The 18,230-nt window shown below is 43.8% G+C and overlaps 1 long non-coding RNA gene across 1 annotated transcript in view; it reads left to right on the forward strand.

Annotated features, from left to right (window-relative positions):
* LOC108932459 (uncharacterized) overlaps positions 1-10,748 on the forward strand; it is a 62,936-nt gene extending 52,188 nt beyond the window's left edge. The window contains exon 3 of the long non-coding RNA XR_001965998.2: positions 9,112-10,748. This is a non-coding gene — a long non-coding RNA (uncharacterized LOC108932459). The remainder of the gene's footprint in view (positions 1-9,111) is intronic.
* The last annotated feature ends 7,482 nt before the right edge of the window (positions 10,749-18,230 follow it).

Consider the following 18,230-nt stretch of genomic DNA (forward strand, 5'->3'; position numbering starts at 1 on the left):
TTTTAATCAGTGAGATTGTAAACTAGCTTGGCTTTGCTCAGGGAGCAATCTGCATGCTGCTTGGGTGTCACAAAAGCATTATTCACCGCATTGCTTGATTGGAAATGATATGCTGCCGCTGGATTATGTCCTCTGAAATTAGGTGCACCCGTGTACCTATTTTGCACTTTCGGTAAATGTGTGGTAAATATAAACCATTCATTTTCAAAGACCAGATCCTCTTTAAAGAGTCGTGATTTTCCTGTACAGACTGTTCATAAGCAGGTGTTGGTTACTCCATGTAATGTAAGGGAAACATAAACAACTGAATGATCTTTAGGTGCGGAGCACCTCGCTGACTGCAGTAATTTATATTTCCAAATTTTGCTCCAGCAGCTCTAGTACTCATTTCCTGAATCTTATGAACTGTAAAGCCGTGCTGGGTGTGCAAAATTTTCAGTGTGTGGTGGCTTATATGTGTGAAAACAGGAGATCATCACTATTCAGAAATGATTAACAGTTAACGGAAAGCTTGCTCAGAATTATTATCCCCCCTACTCTGCTGTTCCTTGGGCTTCATTCACGTCTCCTGTAAGACTTATGTGATTCATTCGCTTTGAGTGAGACCAGCAGGAACACTGGAATTCAGTTTGGTGGGTAATTCTACGTGCTGTCCAATCACCTGTGAACAGCAAGTACAATCCTCCCTCTTTACATCAGTGAGCAACCATTTGGACTTCACAGAATTTCCTCTCTTTTGTGGTTAAAAAGCCTTGAGGTAGGTCTCTCTAATTGCTTTTTGCTGCCAGCAAAGCAATGAACAAACTTCCCCAATTAGTATAATGTTGAAATAATGTAGATTTTGGGGTCCACTGTTATCATTTTAATTCTGTTCAGACTGACAGGAGTGAATCGGTATATAAACCCAAAATAACACTTGTTAAATGGTACGCTGAGAAGCTGTCAGCTCGTTTGATCCCTGCAAAAATAAAGTCGCATTTTGGGTGCATGCTACATTGCAGTGATCTATATTTGGGGGAAAAAGCAGTGCCAGATTTTAATGATGAGATTTAAAGCCTGCATTTCTAAGATGTACTGTTCCTTTACTTTTGCTGCAGTTTGCTAGCATTGATTTTACTAGGGATGGCTGTAAGAACACAATGAATGGACTCTTTACAGTTGCTGCTGAAACGTCTCATGGGCTGGTATTTGATTTTGACTTGGGACCTGTACACTTTTTAATATCAGCCATAACATCTGGTCAAACTTCAGAACAAAAAATGTGGATTTCTCTTTGTTTTACTTTTTTTGCATTTTAAATTCATCCTTCTCTTGTAGCCTTGTTTAAGTGTCACTTACAGTAAGACACAGGCAAGTTTCATTTTGCCCACTTTAATATAAGGAGTTGTTTTATAAATTCGAAAGCTACATGTCCTAGCGCTACGATAAAAAGTGAATTTATATTAAGCATAAATTTTTGTGTATTTCTTAGATTCAACAAGAATTATGTTACATGCACATTCATTTGTCATTGTTTCTTTCTGTATTATTTCAGTATCCAGTCAGACTCATCTGAAATTCTCTCTTCCGAGAACAGGTAGCATAGTGGTTAGTGTTGCTGCCTTTCACTCAAAAGGCCTAGTTTCAAATTCCACCTCCTGCTGTAGTACCCTTGAGCAAGGTACTTAACCCTGAATTGCTCTAGTAAAAATTACCCAGCTGTCTAAAAGGGTAAATCATTGTAAGCAGCTTAAGATTCTAAGTTGCTTCAAATAAAAGTGTCAGCATAATGGTTATATTCATTTTAAAGCATGTTACATTTATCCATTTACTTAATATTTTAGTTTTGACTGTATGTATATTTTAGTGGTTTTTGGTGGTTTGTATGTTGTTCTTTGTAACTTTTTTTATACAGCCCATAGGAAATAGGAAAGTTACAGAATCTCATAACAAATATTAAATGCATCAATAATACTCTATCTGTAATACATTTTGTCATTGATTTTATTTAGCAGCTATCCTCCTTGTGCACAAGAAGTTATTGCATAGAAGCTCTTATTATTGTCAGTTTGTCAGTCTTTTTTTTTGCCTTTGTTAGTCTTCCTCCTTTAGCACTACACAAAAGTCATATAAACTTCAATCATGCCTTTATTCCGTGATGCCATGAGGTAATAGTGATGTTCTGTATTGGGATGGATGCAAAATGAGCAACACTGCATACACAGACTATGGAATGTGAAACTAGTCATTTTTAGAGTGGCAAGTCTTGCAGTCTCTTTAAAGCAAGCAAGAATACTTGGATTTGTGATGCGCTTTCAAGCACTGGTCATGATTGACTACAACTCCCCCATTCCAGTCCGGGACACTTAAAGAGTCTTTGCAGGATAAACTACTGAAATCTCTGTTTAATGCAGGCAGGTTTTGCCAGCTGACGGGTGCCTTGGGGGGCTGGGGTGGTGGAGTTGGCTCTTTGCCACAACTTGTAAAGCGAGTCCTTAAAACCTCCAAAGAACAGAAAGGAAAGAGCAGCAACGGATCTGGTCTGTCACTTTGACCAATGAGATGAAGACATGATATTTTATTGGAGGAGGCAGTGGCGGCAAGGGGGAGCCGATTCCCTTGTGTACAGTAGATACTGATTGCAGCCACAAAGCCACGCATTTCACTTCCGTCAGTGATTTTTCTCTGTAACGTGTTTATGGAAAGTGACACCAAATAGTCCTGAGTGATTTAGGCCTGTTGACTTTGTTCTTTTTTTGGCTTGCAACTCCAATTTCAGTGCCATAAACCTTAGGGGGGAGGCTTTTCTGGTTGCTCTTTGGAATGGTGTTCTGCTGTTGAAGTGCTCTTCCTCTCTCAGTTGCCCCAGGAATTTGGCATTTCCCTCGAGACCTTATAAAACCCTCTGGGCTGTATATCAGCATCGTCTAACAGGCCTTTTAACCCCAAAGAAAGACTTATCACTGAACTCTCCCAACAGCAGGGAATATTAAACAAAAATTAAAGAGTGACTGTCAGCTAGGAAATGACCAATTACACAGTTATTAATGGCATTAACTGTAATGTCCACAAGTGTTTTATCCAATATCAGCAGTGTTCTATTCTCCACACCAAAATCTGTGTTGTCAGCTGGCAAGATGTTCCACCCCACACTCTTAAAGCACAAGCAACAAATCCCTTCCTCGCCAGCCTTAGATTTAGTTTGTCTGTTATAAAGTCAGCAGGTTGTCTCTGTACTTCGTCCAGTGGTTACCATGCAACGCCACAAAGGGTTACCATTTACTGCCGAGCTCTCGATGGCATGTTCACTTGCTGTGGGAATCAGTGGTTCTCTGCAAACGCATCAGTTGTCATTGTGAGGCAGCAAATGATGAACAGGACCGGTAAAATCATCGGATCTGAGTTGGTTTCATAATAAAACAAACCGTGCCCTCGACAACAGTTGCTTGTTGCTAAATTATTCTGCCGGCGACATGGTGATCCGTTGTATCTTGTTTCGGTTTGAGTTCTGGGGTTTTAGTGTCTGTCGAAACCAATAAAAAAAATCATTAGGGAACAGACCCAGGGAGGGCTGCCAAGCCTTGAGAGAGACCATAACGTATGTAAGCTTGCAATAAAGGGTTAATTGCGGGTTTTATTGTGGAAGTTCATTGCTGAATGTGGACCTACCCTGAAGAATCTCGTCATGTTTCCCAGGTCAAGGACCCCCTCTGCCTTTGAGAATTCACCAAACTACCCTATTGTTTCATTTTATTTCAAGAGCTTTTTTACTTTTTCAAATTTCACTGTAGATCCCAAATGGGTTCTTCCACATATACTGAAGCGAACAATGTTAAAAATGTTGCTGGTTCAGCATAAATCCATCCAGCTGGCGGGAAGGCGGGGCTCCAACTCATTGGTTGCAGCTGTGTTTCAATTTATGTGATGCTTGAAAAAATAAATGACCAGATTAGACTGGGAGAAAGAGGACTCTTTTGTTTGGCTTTGCCGAAAGCTGAGCAGCGTGTTGAGCGTAATTATTTTCCTATTTTTTTCTTCTGCTTGCATCATTATAGGAATAATAAAATGTTACTTACTATTTCTGTTCCTCTCTTGACTGTTTTTGGTTTCAGAAAAGTCTGAAAAATGATTCTTATGTGGTGTGCACAGGTGAGAATGGTTTCATCTACATTATATCGTAAACCCTCTGATGTTGCATCATTGCTGTCTGTGCGTTATGATTTTATTTATTTATTTATTTATATATATTGGCAGTGAGAATATTAAATGGTTACTGTCATGCTAATGGTATTAATGGCTCCCTTACACTGCAGAATAATGATTTTTATTTTTCCTTTATTGTGCTTTAATGTTTGCCGTCATTGTTTTATGTTTTGCAGCAAACTGTGAATTGAAGATATTCTCCATCTCCTTTATTGTCTGTTTTTTCCTGATGAGTACAAGCTTATGTTCACATCTCCATGTAGATGTTACAATGCAGATGTTTGTTTTTAACTATATGAAAGTGCTGATTTTCCATGGTGTGCCTAATGCAGATTCCATGGTCCAGTTTTCTGCTGTCTGTATCTGTCCCAAATTCATCTTCATTAGAAATGCCCCCTGAACACAGAACCTCCAAAGAGAATCTGTCTGCCACAGGAAGTTTAGTTCAGTTGTGGATAAACATGCAATAAAACAGATTTATGTCCTGTGCATCGTCTGTGTATAATATGTCTCTGTGAATAGTTTGTGTGTTTGTGACTAGTGTATGTATACACACTCTCACATTTATTTATTTAGTTGTTTATTTATACATATGTACACACACACACACACACACACACACACACACACACACACACACACACTCACACACACACACACACACACACACACCAGGACAGAGGTGTCATTGATCTGTCTGGCGCTGGTCCTCTGCTTGCTGTGTCAGCCACTTTCTCAGATCGATGCATCCATGCCCTTTCACCCCAGGGGAGGAATCAATGTCATTGATTGGGAAGAGGACAGGGTGGTCCATCTCACGCGAGACTCCAGGATTGTCATAATGCCCCACCCCCCCCCCCCCCCCCCCGACCCACACACACACAGCGCTGTCATTTGAATCCGAATCCCTGCCTGTGAGTCTTTGGGTTCTGTGGTTTCTCTGTGTTGTACGTCTGTAAACTGCCTTTCGACACAGTTAAGAGCTTTGGGTCTTATGTGAATATACTGTTTGGATGCTGGTTGTTAATGCATTCAGCTGTTACCAACTAAGAAACAAACATCACCACAGTACAGTTTGTTTCGATCAGCGCCACATACTGACATGCAAGAGATTGGTTTCACTATTTACATTGTTCTATTTTCTTTCTCTATTTTCCTTGCAAGCTATGGTAGACCTTTTACACATTTCACTCTTCTTAGTCGGTGAGTATTTCTACTTATCTGATGATAAAAGCAACACTGAATTTACATGGTTGATGTTTGCAGGACTGTTCCAGTTCAAAAAGCAGTTTAGTTGTTGGCATCCACACGAAAGTTATAGTCTTTCAGGACAACAACCAGGGTGTGTTTTTCACAGTCTCTACTTGGTTCTTGATGAGTTGCCTGTAAAGGGGGTAGCGCTCTGTCCCGTGTCGGCTGACTGCAGGCGAGGCACGTGGCTTCGGAGGGGCCCGCATCTAGGAGGTTTAGTGATTCCCTGCCCGGCTTTCAGCTAATGTTTCATAGAAGGAGCATCAGGATTCGGCATTTGGGCACAGTTTGATGACAGCTTATTCTGACTGATTGTGTGTTGCAGGCAGATGCTTGTCAGGAATGATATTTTTGTCACAGCGAGATAACATGTTGGTAGGAGGGATAGACTCAAAGTTAAATGTGTAAGACCTCAACAGCATGTCTTCTGCTGCAAGTAAAGGCAGCGGTATCATGTTTCTCAGAGAAGGTTAACAAATGCAACTGGAGCTGTTATCTAAATAACTAATGTAGTAAACAGGTCAAAAATAATACCTGCCATTTGTATTTATAAATGCGTACAGTATTTTCTCAATGTTATAAAAAGACAAAGTGTGACTCACAACCACATAATAGCTAAAACATTTTTATATTAATAAATAATACACTTTTGTTAAATGTGACACTGTGATTTTTTTTTTTTTTTTAAGAAATAATTGAACAAATGCCAGATTAGAGAAGTACAACAGTGGAGCCAGTTACATAAGCACTATGGTTTTCTGTGAGATAGAACCAGTTAGCTGGTTAAAGTATGTGTTTTCCAGCTATATGTGGCTATATGTGGCTGTAGCTTTATGCCAACGTCACTGCCATATCAAAGGGCCTGGTGGAAAGGGGGGAGCAAGCAGGGTTAGTGGGGAGGGGGGGTGACTGCACTCCAGACATCCTGACAGCCATAATAGAGTTGATTGATTATAGTTGCTAGTTTACAGACCATATTGATTTCATTTGGGATGATATCCCTGTTGTGTTGAAAAACTCCGCCCTTCCCGTCCCTGGCACAGTCCAAGAATTGGTGGACTTGAACCTGGTTGTAACTGACGGGTCCTGACATGAAACCGTAAAAACAAACAACAGAAAAACTTCACATCCTTTGTTGTCGTTTGTACTGTTCTGTTTGGTGCTGTTTGAAAAATGAGGCACGCTCCTTGAATTTTGAGGTAAAAAGGTGGTGCTTCCACTCCCATCCATCTCACAATCACGGCTGGGTCACGACACTAATATGCCTATGCCATTGTGGGTGACAGGTCAGAGGTCAGGGAATTGAGCCTGGGCCATGAGAGGCCCAACTGCAGCCAGATAAAGAAACCTTCAGCACACTGGTGGGGGAGATTCTGATAGATGGGGCTGACTTGACCATAGAGTATAGGTGGCAGTGTGTTCTCCTAAAGAAATGTGTGCCTAAAGTACACTAAATGGTATCTTAGTGATTTAATGTTCTATAATTACATTTATGGTATCCCTTTTCATATAATGAAGGGTAATGGCTAATTTATTATGATGTCTGGGTGGTTTGTAATGTTTCTGAATGCCAAGGTTTGTCATGTTCTGAACGGTGCTGTACTTACTGTACTTCTTTTCTTTCCCAGGTGAATAAAGGGTGTCTCTGATACCAAGTAAAACCAGTCTGTGTTAACAGCGACATGTCGATCAGTCTGTGTTATCAGTCACATGTACACTTATTTTAGCATGCAGATTGATCCTTATTAGATATTCTGAAGAAAATCAGTTTTCTTGTTACTGCAGAAGTCATTTGATTGGTTAACATTTCAAAGCTTTACAAGACCTGATGAATTGTGCAGCAGTCATTGCAAACTTTAGGGAATGCCACCAGTCTGAAATGTGACATGGTGTTGACAGAGGCAGCGCAGGTACAGATATTGACCCACAGTGGGTCCTTTTGTTTCAGCTCACACTGACAGGTTTGTTTGTTACGCTGAACATGTGTAAGTGAAGCTTTCGGCACTGTTACTTTTGCGCGCTGTTCCAGGTGACGTATGAAGATGCGAAAAGACGCCGGGTGTGCGTCAGGTCGGTACTGGGAGACGTGCAGCGGGGGGAGGCGCCATACTCAGATTCACTGCGACACTTTGCCGTTGTACTCTCTCTGCAGAGACGGGCAGCACCACGGCGGGGGCCGTGGAGTCCGTCTCGTGTCCTTGCATGTTGTCATCTCTTACGGTGGGGATGGAGGGGAGGGAGGGAATGCAGGCTCATCTCGAAGTCCCAGTGGCAGACAGTGCGATAGAGCTGATGATGAGACTAGGAGAGAGAGGGTCACGCCTAATCCCCCCACCCCACACACCACCAGCAACAGACACCCCCCCCCACCTGGCTCTGAATCAGCAAGCACCGCTGCTGCTCGACACCTCCCAATCTGACGCTCCGTTAAAGATGAACAAGAAGGTTTCTCAGTCTGTAGCGCTGACTTGATGACACTCTTCCTGATATCCTGGCGGGTCACCTTTTTCCCCCCGCCGGAGGTCACAGAGTAGGAGGAGTAGTAGGGGGAGGGTTAGCGGTCAGGAGAGCAGTAAGGAGGTGAAGGGAGCAGCGTCCAGACAGCTCAAAACATCCGTGGCGCGAAACAAAATGTCCATTTTCTCCTTTTGTTCGATGCAGCCATCCAGGCACGGAAAAGTGCACCGGTGGCGAGCAGAAATGAAAGCTGGAGGTGCGGTGCCGGGGAGCTGCGTTGCTCTCCCTAGCTGCTGCTCCCGCCGCCGCAATGACAACTTATTTCTCCGGCTGTGCCGAGCGTGGCTCCGTCTGGGTGGGGGTGCGGGGTGGGGGCGGGGGTGGGGCGCGCTGTATGATGCTCTAAGATTAAAGCCGTGCTGGAGACGGCAGTTCTCTATTGTGTTGTTGTGTTTTTTTCCCCTTCTATGCTCCGAAGTTGCCGGTTTGCTGTCGGTGTTCTTGCTGCGGAAACGTGAGGCAGACGCAGATGCCGCACCTCTGTTCTTTCGTTTTTTTGATATGATTATCATCAAGATGGTGACGATCTCTGGGAGGCAAGAGAGGGGGAGAAGGCGTCCATCTCGAAGCGTCCCCCTCATAGCCTGCTGTCTGAAACACACAGACAGAGGCCAGCAACTTCAACGGTCAGCGCGTCCCACAGGGACGGGGGCGGATGGGGGGGTTCGCTGCGGGACGTGGGGGGGGGGGCGCTCTGAGCGTGAGAGACGTGGACTGATGACCTGCAGTCGCTTTGAGGACAAAGAGGAAGGACTGACCGTCCGACCGGGGGGCTTTCCTTCGCGAACACAAAGGCTGCTTCGCACTGTGCAGGAGGTGCAGCCGACTTTCTCCATCCCTGCCTCTTCGACGGAAAAATAAAAAACTCTGAAAATCCGTAATGAGCCTGCTTCTTCGTCTCCGTTCCTTTTTTCGCCCCTCTCGATTCTTTTTCTTTCCTTTTTTCGTTTGTTTTACAGAAAGGATGAGCGTGTGTGTGTGTGTGTGTGTGTGTGTGCGTGTGCATGTGTGCGTGCGCGTCTGTCCATGTGTGTCCGCACGAGTGTTCAGCAGATATGTTTAACGTCTTACAGGGATTCTCTTGTGTGCAGGGAAAATCCGCCTGAAGAAAAAAGGGGGACCGAGAGATGACAGTATTTTTCCCTCTCTCTCCTTCCACAGCACAGGGGTGAGTGCTGGGAGATGGATCCAGACGTGGCGTGGCCCGAGCCAGCAGCCAGATGCGGGTGGCAGGCTGAGCGAGCGGTCGCCGGTGCGAGCTCGGCGCAGGAGCGGGCGATGGCGGCGGCGCGTAGGACAACGCCGCTCCGCCCGCCCCGCATCACTCGCCTTGCCTGGCCAGCGCGGGACACAGGGCGGGTACTCCACCTGTTCCCTGAGACCCTAACTCGTGAGCTCTGTGAACGAAAAATCACGGGCTAGGCTCTCGGGACCCGGGCGGAGGGCACGGGCGTCTCGGACATCGGCCATTTTTTGAGGGTGGAGCGGACGGGGAGGCTGGCACGACGGCAGGGAGACAAAGAGAGAGAGCATGGAGCAGACTGGAGAGAAGATCGACTTCCTCCAGCTAGCCTTAGCCTTAGCATGCCTCAGCTAGTCTTCAGACCACTTTTAAATATAGTTTCGGTTGTATCCATCTTTTCAGAAAAATGAGATGGAAAGTATCTGCAGATGGAAGCTAGACCTGGCTCTAATGGATTGCGCATTCCTGTATTTTTTTCTCAGAATAGTTCTAGTTTAGTCCTTTTCCTTCCATATCAGATTCCTAGCATTTGTGCATATCGATATGTAGTAATGCGCAAAATTCCATCTGTGTTGCTGCTAATAAAATACTTTTCTCTTTGTGGTCTGACTGGAAGAGACTTTGCAGTTACTGCAGTGCAACTTCACTTGCACAGCAGGAGACACTGTTGCATGCCGCAGTGTCATTTCTTTTATTAACTTTACAATATGTTGTGCAGTCATTTCCAAACCATAACTAATGAATTTTTGAGAAGTGTTTCAGATGAGGAATTTGTAACAATCGCAGCGCAGTTCAGATGTTGTTTGCTGTTAGACATCTGCTAATGATTACTGTGCGCTGACAAAATCATTTAAGAAAATACAGTGAAGCTGATGCCAGTAGCATAACATTTAGAAGAAATGGGAAACTTACAGTCTCCTGACTCTAATGGTGGGGGTCTGCTAAACAAAGCATTGTACTCATTCAGTTTTTCATGAGTTTCACTGAACAGTATTAGCCTACTTGATGTTTACATTAAAATAGTTCAGAATTGCAAAGCACATTTTGTCATACATTATTTGAAATATATGCATCTTATGCATTTTAAAGAGTACATCTGTGCGTTTTTAAATCAAAATATAGAGTATCACATGCCTTTCTTAGTAAAAAAAAAAAGGTTTTATATGCAGCATGTATTCACTGACTGCCACAATTATCAACACATAATCAGTGTTGTGTTACTTTCAACAGTAAAAAAATCAATGCTGTATAACAGGTTTGCTTATTGCTTAAGTTTATAATGTTAAAATAAATCCCCTTATTGTATACATCAGGCAAAACATTCATTAAAGCAACAACGAATCATATGCTGTCTTATTTTATCAATATTTTGAATTTTTTGAAATTGAGGTTGTTTTTTTTTTATCGTGTGCAGCTATACAATCTCATCTCTTGGTGCTTATTACAATAGTGTAAAACACTATAATGTAGATATTACTTACTAATTCTCATGGTTTTGTCGGAACTGCTTCATACAAATGCATATAAAGATGTGCAATATATCTATGATGTCATTGGCCAGACTTTTTAATGCCATATATATATATATATATATATATATATATTTCTGTACATATATATATATATATATATATATATATATATATGTACAGAAAGCTCTGGTAAACCTTTTAAAAAAGTTGACCGGTTAGTTTCACATATATGTATCTAATACATCTAACCTGTATATTTGCTCTTGATTTTTAATTATTAGCTTGAAACTCCAAGTTAGCATCTGTTTCAGTTTGCAAGGAAACAACTAGTTTCATATGCATCAATATACAGCAGTATGTTTATGTTTCTGCAGTTTTTTCAGCATCAATGCTGTGCATTGTGGGAAACACAAAATAGCTTATTTTAATGTATTAACGTTCATCCGGCACATATCCAAATGATGTTCCAACTGTGGCAGAGTATAGACTTTGGAATTTAAATACTTTGAGCTGGCTACATACTTAAATGTATATCCTTTGTATGTATTATTCTGAGAGCATTTTGTAATGCTTTTGTATTCTGCTGTAACCTGGCATTTAGAATATAATTCGTGTTTATATTATAAAGCGCAATATATTAAATATTATGAGTAATACTGACATTTTCTTTGTATTTCATAATCGATCAAGCATGAAAATCCTTGATCTAAATACCACTGACCGAACCGTAAAACTGATTTCAGGTGTAACTTATTTGCCACGTTGCCTCTTCATTACCGGGTGCGTATAGAAAAACTTCGTGATGTAAATTTAGAACAAAACCTAACATAATTTTCTGTTTCCAATTCTCTGATGTCTAAGTTTCTGATTTATGACAGCAAATTTTACTCTAGGTCCTGCTTTTAAAAACGTATGTAGACATAAAAGAAATCAGGCCTTGAAAGAAAACTCTCGTTTTTTTCTCCTTGATGAAATTTGTCCAACAAAACGTAATTTCACCTGAGCCGTTCTGCAGAAGCGTAATAGAAAATGCAGCCTCAACACAATCGCTGTCCCCGCCACCCCTCCCTGCCACACGCAGATTATGCGTATTTATTTATTTATTTGTTTGTTTGTTTTATTTCTAGCCTTGGCCGAGGCCGATCACAGCTAATCAGGCAGCGGTTGCGGCGAAGAGCCCCCAGCAACAGCAGAACCAGTGGGGCGCTATGCGCATACCAAGCAGACCCGACGCAGCGAGCGCCGAGCCCATCCGCATTGTGGGGCCAGACGCATATATATTAGGAGCGGCTATATGTGTCTGCCGCCGGGCTGAGCCTGCCAAACGACAACGAGCGAAAACCCATTCTCACCCTGTCGTACCCAGATTTTCCCACCTGCGCACGCCTTCCTCACAGTAGTTTGGTTCTTCTTTATCCTTTTACCGCGAGTAGAGATGTGTTCGAAACACATGCTCATCATTTTGGTTCTTGTTTTTATTTTTACTATGACACATAGAGAAAGGGTATTCTTAGTCTTGCCTGTAATACTCAGACCAAATCACCCTGAATACCCGGTAAAAATAGAGTGGCATCATATTTTTAAAACTGTTAATTCTCTATCCACCACTGCGACCGCAACGTGCCTTTGGAAGGTCAAATCTCAAATAATCCTTCAAAAAAAGTCACTCTCTTCTCATGTCAACGGTATTTGCTATCTGTGGCTGTTGGGCCTTCGCTGAAGCTTTTGAACTCCTATCATTCGCAGTGCATCCAATGAAGAAAAGCATTCTCGATAGCGGTGGCGACGTCTCTGTTTCCAGCAAGCTGCGACCGCAATTGGCCTCGCTGAGGGATTGCCGGAAAAATGCAGATGGTAAACAGAATGGGTATCGGGTTTCCTCGAACTTTTGTTTGTTTGGATTCTTTTAACATGGCTGTCCTCAGACATTAGCACGACTTTACAAAGCCATTCTGGACACAGGCCAGAACTAACCCAAGTTAATTGTTTTTATGCAGCCTTACTGCTTAATCAGAGCCAGAGATCTTTGAGGTTCTGGATAGTATTGGAAAATAAATATTGCGGTTTTTTTCGTAATTGATAATAGGATTCTGCATTTGTACCTTGAAATTGTATGTTCTCATCCAGAAGACAGACGACTTCCGCTTAACTAGTTTAAGGTCTCAATCAGTCATTTCTCACTGGAATATTTGTCTTTTTGTGTGTGAATGACATCTTTTGGAAATTGGATATCCATCCACTTTGTGTAAAATTAAAGATCTCGCCGCTGTGATTTACCCACTATATAATAGATGCAATTCATTAATTCTCCGCGAGAAATCAATTTTGGAGAACCTAAATCAGTTAAAATGGTATTAATTCATTAATCTCAAGGGTCATGTTCACACCATTACACAGTGCTTGTCGATGGATTCAATTTTAATTAAATATGGTAAAAATGTCAATGTGATAATCTGATAGCTTTGATGAGTTCTTTGGGTTGTGTTGTGTCAGAAGATAAAGGTAACGATAACGAGTTAAAACAATTAATTGCTTTGATTGATCAGTATGAACCGCACATCGGATCTTCAGAGGAGGCACGAATAGCTTTGCCATTTATTTGTTGTTAATTCATGGGTCATCAGAGCCTTCTATTACAGCCACGGTACTTCCCCGAATAAAAAACAATGAAATCTATAGAGTGGTTTTCACTTTGTAATTGGCTGAACTGTGCTATTTTTTGAGAAACGCCTTTTCTGAGTTTTTTGGTCTTACGGTGAAGTGTGTCCCCCGATTACCGCATGACTTGTCATGAGTAAACTACAAGGAAGACTCCTGTAACTCAGAGGCGGAAGCGTGTCATTTCCCTCCTCGAAAGATGCGTTCTGTGACATCTTCAGCATCGACAGGAAGCAGGTGAAGTGTGCGGTGGAACAGGAGGGAGGCCAAAGTACAAGATGGGGGTTTGACAGCCCACGAAGCCGTAGAAAGGGGAGAAACAGACAGGCTGCTCCGTCTGCGTTACGTGCACAAGATTTCTACCAAATCTTCCTAACACAAGGCAGGTGGAGTTCTTCTGAGCGGAATGTGTTCCGTGCATTTGCTCCCTTCTGAAACAGGACCCGACTTATTGTCTATGCATCATTAACTGGGGGAAAAAGGTGAAATGTAATTGGATGCCGCCTGAAACACGTATTCGTCATCGGGACACGTAAACGCAGAAACCGCGGCAAAGGACGAGCGGAGGAAAGCTGTCCCGGTTAAACGCGGGCTGCGCAGATAATGCTTTACATGTGTCGACACGACGGGGCGGCAAGGGCCCGGAAGCCACGTATCCCGAGAGTTGTAACCGATCGCCAGCGTCTCCGTTCCACGGCCAGTTGTCACGAGTTGCCAGTCAGCCTCAACGCGGGCCTTTAGAGGATCTCTAATCGGGGGAGATAAGGAAACGGCAGGGATTACAGATAGCAGGCGCACCAAGTTGGCTGGGGGGGGGGGGGGGAGCTGACGTCTGGCTTTCCAGACACTGCGGCAGGGGGCCAGACAGTCACCTGAGCGCTGCCGCTCTTTTTATTTCATTATTGGCAGGCAGCTCCCATGCCGTCTGACACCCCCTCGCAGTGATTAAAGGGCGCCGATGTCACTGAGCTGAGATTCGATGCACCGCCAACCCGTTGCGGCTTCCTCAGGACAACCTTGGCTAATCAGAGCCGCGACAAAATTAAAAAACACCATCAAACGTCGTCAATGGCCCGGCGCTGCCGTTGAAGGGGTGCGCGACCCCAGAAGGAGAGATGTTTGAAGGCACCGGCAAGCCCGGACCTTGAACATCAAATGGAGGGATTTTATTTTATTTACTTTTTTGAATTTGTATTATTGCAATACGAGCAATGGCAGGACGTAAATGCAAAGTACTTTTTATCATTCCAGGCATGAAAAGGAAGCAGATCTTTGAAAACGGGTATAATATTTAAAGCTAGGAATGTGTTTTGGTGTCACCGCAAACGGCACGAAGTGCTAAAACTGTCGGTACCTCTGTGAAAATATAATTACATTTTAACTTTCTGTGGGTCGACAAAGGAAACGAGTTTAATATCAGTCATTTCCACCCTCAGCTCGCTGCCGACATACTGCGAGGGAAGGCATTTAGTTTCTGTGTCTACTGTGTTTAAGCTTTCGTTGCGGAAGTCAATAAAACGTGCTTTGTTTTTCTTTGTATTCTCAGCGTGTGCTGCTATGCGAAATTTGCGTCGTTTGCAGCCGAATAAGGTAAAAGGGACGATGCCGCACGTGACGTAAATAAAAAACGCGGCTTTCTCTCTGTGGCTCTGGAAAAAAGCGTTTGAGACATGGCCAAAGAGGGCGCTGCGGGTAACGCATCAGAAGAGGCGCGTCTTCCTGTGCTTACAGGTGCACTTGCAAAAGAGCTACGTGCTAAATATGCATTTTTACTGCAGATTCACCTGGAAACAGATGACATTTTTCACAGCCTCCTTAAAAGCCTTGCTGCTTGTAGCGTTTGGATGGGCTTACGGTTGCCTGGCAAACGGAGCGGCCGCAGTTGCCCTCTCGGTGCAGTAGTCATTCGTCGCCCTACGCCCCGCCCCGCGCTCCCCTTCGGTCCCGCTCCGTTCTCGGTGCCGTTTCGGACACGTTGCCAGGGCAACAGCATAGCCGGCAGCCCATTTTGCAGGCGCTCCGGAGAAGCCGCAGGATTTTGCTTTAATGGATAATTGGGCTCCGTCTCGCGGGTTCGTTTCTTCTGGGGAGACGGAGGTCAGACGTGACCCCGTGACCGACCCCTCTTCGCCGCTAGTGACGGGAGCTGTTTAACCCCTTGAGAACCCTGGTCCAGGCACAGGTGTAGTACTCTGTCTTCGGAAAGCAGAGGTGAAGAAGGTGGAGCCTGGAAACGCAGTCTGGCCTGGTCCGGCTTTTGGACAGAATTAGAAAACGATAAAGAAGCGCACGCTGCTATAGATGGATACAGACGTGAAGCAGCCGTATGCATTTTTATTTTGCATCCTAAGTCCTTTCCAGAAAGCCAGATGCTCCGGTCTTTCGGTGGTGCCGCTTGGAGATGTATTTGTCTAAATCAGCCTCGCTGTGTTCCCCGGTCAACCCTTTCCGAGGCTCCCAGATGGGCCAGATGACATTTAACGACTGTTTATTCCAGCATTTCTGTATGTGCCTTCCCTGTTCGTACTCAATTCAGCAATTCATCCTTCAGATGCCGAGCTTGGCCAGCAATGTCACCTTGTGGTTTGTAAACATATCGAAAGCCTTGGTTTGCTAACCTTTCCGCCAGCTTGGAAACAAAGCGCATTCTTCAAGGTTCCTTAAGAATTGCACGTACACCGAATTACTTGCAAAGCGTGGCAGTTTAATGAATGCAGTAGAATACATATTTATGTATTTTTTCTGGAACACAATAAACTCAGCCCTTGTATAACGGCCACTCTAAATTACCCTGGAAACAATAGTGTACAAATAGGGTGCAAATGGTGCTGATTGGACTCCGCTCTTGTAACATAGGCACTGGATGGCGATAGATATTCCTTCAGCAGTTTATTACCACAGTCACAATTGGTCTGTGATAAAGCCAACTGTGTCCTTTCTACTCCATATCACACTGACAGTCTCATCCAGTCGCAGCCTTCGGTTCGAGTAAATCCGATATCACAGCTGTAATCAGTGAGGTTCAGTACGGTTGTGTTTTTTTTTCTTTTTTTTTTAGCGAATATATTTCTCCAAAGCCACTTACAGTGTTAAGCTACTTACAGTAATTTACCTACTTGGAGCAGTGTCATTTTTACTAGAGCAGTCCAGGGTAAATGGATCACTCAAGTGTACTGCAGAAGGAGCCAAATTATTAGTGTCTCCATGCGGGGTGTACCCTGCTCTCTGCTTCCTGTATAGGCTCCAGACCTCTTTGACCCTGCTGTCGGCAAGCCCTCATTGATAATGAGTGAATGAATGAATGGAAATATATTATTAAATGAAGCTGGAAAAAATGCTTTTGTTACAAATATAAAATATGTTTGTCTTGCTGTTATCATGTATAAAAATCGCTTTTATTTTTGTACACACACATACACATTTTCTGAACCGCTTGTCCCATACGGGGTGACGGGGAACCGGAGCCTACCCGGCAACACAGGGCGTAAGGCCAGAGGGGGGAGGGGACACACCCAGGACGGGACGCCAGTCCGTCGCAAGGCACCCCAAGTGGGACTCGAACCCCAAACCCACCGGAGAGCAGGACATGGTCCAACCCACTGCGCCACCGCACCCCCCTATTGTATACATTTTTTTTCTATTTGAATGCAATTTCAATTCAATTACATTTCTTTTGATGGAGTTCTTTTCTCGCACAGAGACAGAGAGCACTGAGCAAAGGATCAAAAGACATAATAACGTAAATGAAAAGTTACACACACACACATTTTCAGAACCGCTTGTCCCGTACGGGGTCACGGGGAACCAGAGCCTACGTATTTTTATTTAAATTAGGTGACATCTAGGAACCTTTTTTTTTTTCCATAAGAAATCACAGTAATTTCAACCCGTCACAATGGGACTTCAGCTAACAGGGATTTTACAAAATGAATTATCACTGCTCCTTGTGGAATTAGCGTATGTGGTATTCCGAATTTTAGCTAATAACCAAAGTTATTTTACAGATGGTGTGAGGTGAAAGGTATACTTGTTTAGCATAGCATCTAAGATGTTTTTGATCTCAGAGTTTAATTTTCTCAGACTGCAAAATTAAATAAAATAAATGTTCTGTGCATTTTGACAAGGGCAATAAGCATGCATCCATCCATCCATCCATCCATCCATCAATCCATCCATCAATCCATCCATCCATCCATCCATCCATCCATCCATTTTTTTTGTAACCGCTTGTCCTGATCAGGGTCACTGGGATCCATAGCCTATCCCAGGATCGCTGGGTACAAGGCTGGGGGGGTACACCCTGGACGGTACAAGACAATAAACAGTGTTTGCTCAAGCACTGTTTTGTTTCATAAGTCTGCACGATTTTCTTTTTTCTGAATGAATTGTCAGCCGAATTAAATTAAATCAGAATCCTGCGTCTCTTTATAACAGGCAGCTGCAACAGCGCAACAAACCCTACTAAATGCTTTAGTAGGAAAATCCCAAAGTGCATTTGAGGGCAGACACCGACTTGCAATCATCTGACTACCACTGCCGTTCCTTAAACAATGATGTATGTTCCTCCTGCAGGCTGGCTCTGTGCCCTTGGAGTTGGTGGTGATCTTCAGAAGCCCCCCACACCCCCTTCTTTCCCCCCACCTCTGCCAGGCCAGACCGGCAGGGACAATGAATTTCAGCCTCGCATTTCTTTTTTAATTTAGCGCACCAGATACAGGGAAGGCGCTACGGCCGGGAGCAGACGTGATCTGGCTGGTCGGAGGCTGGGGGGGGTAGCGCCAGACTCCCATGAGGGGCGACGTGGAGGGAAGGTGAGGAACCTCCTGACCTTTGCTCTCCCGAGGGTACGTGGACACGCAGACGCCGAGATGGACACGAGCAGCATGAACCGATGCCGTCCGCACATC

Source organism: Scleropages formosus, chromosome 10 (genome assembly GCF_900964775.1).
Source record: "Scleropages formosus chromosome 10, fSclFor1.1, whole genome shotgun sequence".
Taxonomy (NCBI): domain Eukaryota; kingdom Metazoa; phylum Chordata; class Actinopteri; order Osteoglossiformes; family Osteoglossidae; genus Scleropages; species Scleropages formosus.